Source organism: Caloenas nicobarica, chromosome 1 (genome assembly GCF_036013445.1).
Source record: "Caloenas nicobarica isolate bCalNic1 chromosome 1, bCalNic1.hap1, whole genome shotgun sequence".
Taxonomy (NCBI): Eukaryota; Metazoa; Chordata; class Aves; order Columbiformes; family Columbidae; genus Caloenas; species Caloenas nicobarica.
In genome coordinates, this window is record NC_088245.1 from 84,511,421 (window position 1) to 84,516,790 (window position 5,370).

Sequence of the window (5,370 nt, forward strand, 5' to 3'; positions counted from 1 at the left end):
CTTGAAGGGTCTACCTGTTTTAATGAAGTGAAGAAACCTGCCTAGGGGATGCAAAGAGAGGGAGGAGCCACGTTACATCAACAAGCGTCATCGCCTCAGTTACCTCTCCCATTGGAGTGTTTGCTGGGCAGCAGTTTGGGCTTTGCAGTGGCCTGGGCCTGTGTGCATCAAGCTTCCCAATTCGGAAATAGTTTGTAGTGCCTCTAACTTGTTTCCTGAGATGCATTTTGTACCCATTTCACGGAATTGGGACTTCATTGTTTAGGGAGCTCTGTGCTCACAAGAACCTGTAGGTTACCCGTACAGGGGAAAAATTGATCGCTTCACTGTCTAGTTTCTCATAATGTATGAGTGCTTATTCAAGATTTGAGTCCTTTTTGATGACCTCCTGTTTATCTGCTCTGGTTCCTGGAGACTTTAGCCTCTTTGAGCTTCTTTCAGGTTTTTGAAACAGTTACTTTTTAAATTATAGTGGTTGCTGGGGTCCGTAACTACCTTCTCCAACCTGCTGGGTCGGGAAAGTTTTAAGAATTAGTCCCTCTCCAACTGATCTGGCGCTTTACCTGTCATCCTTGTTTGCTATGTCTTTTTCAGGGCTCCCTAAGCAGAATCGGCTTTTTTTATTTAACTCTTCCTACGTAACCCTATCAAGGTGTCAGTTTTAGTCTACTTGCCCACTCTAGTGTGAAGCAAGAAAGGGAGAGAATTGATTTTAAGCTTTTAAAGCCTTTCAAGTGCAGGTTTTGTGGTCTCAAACAGAACTACAACTTTGTAGGTAGGAGGTAGGCCATTCCTTCAGTGTTCAAGCCTCTGGAGGAAAAGCATTAGTGTTTCAGTTAACCCCAAGTTCGGAAGTAAGGTAGAGATGCAAGTGCATAGGAGCTGTGATTTATTTGTAGCTGTTTGTGAAACAGACGTGAAAAACTGGTCAAAGACTTTGGCTTCTGCTTAGATTGGGAGCTAATACAACAGCTGCCTTTGCTGTTTGACAGGGGTTTTTGTTAACAATTCTTAAATTCCAGCTTTAGACAGTGAGACTAGAGAAGCTCTTCAGGATACCTACAATCTGACCAGCGTGCTGGCAGGAGTGGTTCATCGAAGCTCTACTAATGTCAGTGGCCCAGTCATATCACAGGTAACAGGAACTAATGCTTAACTATGTTTGCTTAACTATGTAGGACAGCATTTTAATGCTGCATAGAGTTCTTTGTACTCTCTCTTTAATCGTGCTTGAGCTTCTCACCTGCTCTAATTGAAACAAATGTATTTTAATATGCACGGGTTTCCTCATATGGGGCTCTGAGCTTTCAGCAAGTACTTGCTGGCTGCCTGTGGTCGCATGTCTTTTCTGAGAGGGAGGGAAGACAGAAAATGAATTTGCCAGCAGTTCTGTTGCCCTTGATCTGTGGAAAACGAGTCAGGCATCCGGTAAAGGACACTTTTGTCACAGTTTGTGTATTTGTCCAGGCACCTGGAGTAGGAGAAGACTAAGGGCTCCAGGTGACTTGCCAGTCAGTGGGAGAGATTTTGTAGTCACCAAGTAGATCCAATTATAAGACCTTTAATTTCTTATGTCACATGTTTATATGATGAGATTTGGTTTCAGCTGCTATCCTGTGCTGTGATTTTTGCCATAATTGTGCATAATAACTTTATATTAACTCAATTACGTTGAGTGCTGAAAGTATGCTGTATGAAAGACTTATCTAGCATTAGACCTGTTGGCAGTCTTTACAGCAAACTTGTTTTCCTCTAAGCCAGGGGTGTCAAACTCATTTTCAGCGAGGGACACTTCAGCCTTGCGGTTGCCTTCAAAGGGCCAAACGTAATTTTTGGACTCTAGAAATGTGACTACTCCTACATGTACACAGTCCTAAAATTACATTTGCTATGAATGAGTTTGGCATTTTTACTCCAAAGTAAACAGAGATTTTTCTTTGAAAACCATGTTGTTACAGCCTGTCGAATGCAGTGGTTGTGGGACTATCAGTGACTGGATATTAATTGCCTCTTAGCCCACCCCCATGCCCCCAGGAGCTGTCAAAGAGAAGCAGCAGGGGAAGATTCATGCTTGTCATCAGGAACAGACTTATGTTAGATTAAAATGAGTTTTGTGCAAGGCTCCTTGTAAGAGATCTAGTGACTCTTAAAAGCACCTGCGATAAAGGACCTTTGATAGTGCTGGTGCCTGATAGTCTTTTTTTTACAGATGTGCTCAGTTAAAAACCGCCCACACTATGGGGATTGCAATCTGAATTTTGCTTGGCTTGGCAGAATGGTGCCTAGTTAAAAAACAAAACAACTCCCCCCTCCCGCCACAGAAACAAAATAGAGTCCCCCAAGCACCCCACCCTCAAGCCCCAAATTCTTGTAACTAATTTCTGGATGCTTTAATAAAAAGTCTTTGTTTGACTTTCTGGACTTTTCAGTCAATCCACAGAACACGAGGTAACGATACCGTGGTTAGCACTCCTGGCGAATCTCTGTCATCACAACTTACCCGTTCAAACTAAGATAAAATCTTTGGGAAGAGTTTTGTTTTTGTGGCACGAGTCTGGCTTGAGGGCAAGAGAGTTACTGGACTCGGGGGAATCACCTTCGTATTTCTTATGCTCGTTTTCGTGGGATCAATGACCCCGACCTGCTTGTTCTCCGGAGTTGGGGGTTGTTTCTCCTGTACTGGAGAAAATAACCAGTAGAACAGGCGGTTGGGTGTTCTCTTTCCTTCCCTACGTTTCTGTGTTGTTGCACTAGCTTGTGTCAGGCATTCCGTTTCTGCAGCTGTTCTCTGCAAACGAAGGATGACTTTAACATTTGAGCGTTCTTCCTTCGATAATCTGGATGTTGTTAACACAGGAGGACTGTAGTTGGATTTTTGGTAAGCTGCCTGAGCTTTGGCCGACAAAGAGCTCAGTCTATGAAAAGATAAATCGATAAAATGCCACTGATCTTGATGCCAGGCCAGGACCCTTGAATACTCAAACACATCCATGCCTGAGCTGCTCAGTTCCTCTCTCTTCATGAATCAGTGCAAAGGTAACTTAAGATTCAATTCAGAAATGCCAAGTAATCTACATGGCACTGAATGTGACACTGTTTACCTCGGAAGAAAGGAGGGGGACGGGGAAGGAGGAGCTATTGTCAGATCTGAGCACTGAGTAGAGAAGGGTTGGGGGTCAATTTTCAGTGGTTCTTTACTATTGGAGACATGAGCAAAATGACTTTCTCATCTTTCTTTAAAATAATGATGGCACTTCTTGGCTTATTCTTTTTTTCCATTTTTCCTTATACAAGTTCAACACAGACTTTAGGCATTGACATCGACACCAGTGTGGTGCAGTAGAAGGCTAAAATAGATTTCCTAGAGAACCCTGCGCTCTGTCACCAGGGGGAAGTCGGTAATGCCGTCCCTCTTCAACACACCTGAGCCCAGATTTTGAACTGCTCTTCTGTGTTTGCAGTTGCAGACAAACGTTTCTTTCCTTTCATTGCAGACTTCTGAAGGTGTTCCAAAGAGGATCTTCAGAAAATTGCAGGATTCAATATACACTTACGAAAAGCCAAATCAAGGACCGATAACAAACCTCCGCTACCCAGTAATGAAACCGAAGGCCTCACAAAGAGGCCAAAGGTTCAAGTCGGGAAAGGACGTCGTCTAGGAAGGTGAGAAATATAGCCCTGCCTTAGTGGGTTTGGGGTTTTTTTTGAAACGACTGCATTGACAGGTGTGAGGTGAATAGTTGCTAGGTGTCCTCGGAGACCAGCTTGCATGGGCAGCAGTTCGATGTCCTTGTCTCTCATGTTCACTGGAAAACAGTTATCCCCAGCTCGCAGTTACACACCCTCATCCACTACAAATTTGCAAGTTAAAATTGGGAGAGACACTGAAGGCAAAGCAGGACATTGCCCACAGCTCACTCCTTCATGGGTGTCGGTGCTTCCGGGCTAGGGAAGGCTGAGGGCCTGGGTGAAGGACCGATTAAGCAATCTGGACATCCATAAATCCAAGGGTCCAGATGGGATGCACCTGCGGGTGCTGAGGGAGTAGGCTGAAGTCATTGCTAGGCCAGTCTCCATAATCTTTGCTAAGTCGTGGGGAACGGGAGAGGTGCCTGAGGACTGGAGCAAAGCAAATGTCACTCCCGTCTTCAAAAAGGGCAAGAAGGAGGACCCGCGTAACTATAGACTTTCCAGCCTCACCTCCATCCTCGGGAAGGTGATGGAACAACTCATCCTTGGCGCCGTCTGAAGGCATGTCAAGGATAAGTGGGTCATTAGGGACAGTCAACATGGCTTCACCAAGGGGAAGTCATGCTTAACCAACCTGATAGGCTTTTATGAGGACATAACCAGGTGGACAGATGATGGCAAAGCAGGGGATGTGGTCTATCTTGATTTCAGTAAAGCATTTGGCACAGTCTCCGACAGCATCCTCGCAGCTAAACTGAGGAAGTGTGGTCTGGATGATGGAGTAGTGAGGTGGAGTGGGAACTGGCTGAAGGAAAGAAGCCAGAGAGTTGTGGTCAATGGGGCAGAGCCTAGTTGGAGGCCTGTATCTAGTGGAGTCCCTCAAGGGTCAGTACTGGGACCAGTACTATACAGTATATTCATCAATGGCTTGGATGAGGGAATAGAGTGACTGTCAGCAAGTTTGCTGATGACACCAAACTGGGAGGACTGGCCGACACGCCAGAAGGCTGTGCTGCCATCCAGCGAGACCTGGACAGGCTGGAGAGTTGGGCGGGGGAGAGTTTAATGAAATGTAACAAGGGCAAGTGTAGAGTCTTGCATGTGGGTAGGAACAAGCCCAGGTTCCAGTGTAAGTTGGGGAAGGACCTGTTAGAGAGCAGTGTAGGGAAAAGGGACCTGGGAGTCCTGGTGGACAGCAGGATGACCATGAGCCAGCACTGTGCCCTTGTGGCCAGGAAGGCCAATGGCATCCTGGGGTGTATGAGAAGGGGGGTGGTTAGTAGTTCGAGAGAGGTTCTCCTCCCCCTCTATTCTGCCCTGGTGAGACCACATCTGGAATATTGTCTCCGGTTCTGGGCCCCTCAGCTCAAGAAGGACAGGGAGCTGTTGGAGAGAGTCCAGCGCAGAGCCACGAAGATCATGAAGGGAGCAGAGCATCTCCCTTATGAGGAAAGGCTGAGGGAGCGGGGTCTCTTGAGCTTGGAGGAGACTGAGGGGTGACCTCATTAATGTTTATAAATATGTAAAGGGTGAGTGTCAGGAGGATGGAGCCAGGCTGTTCTCGGTGACAACCAGTGATAAGACAAGGGGCAATGGGTGCAAACTGGAACACAGGAGGTTCCACTTAAATATGAGAAGAAACTTCTTCACGATGAGGGTGACGCGGCACTGGAACAGGCT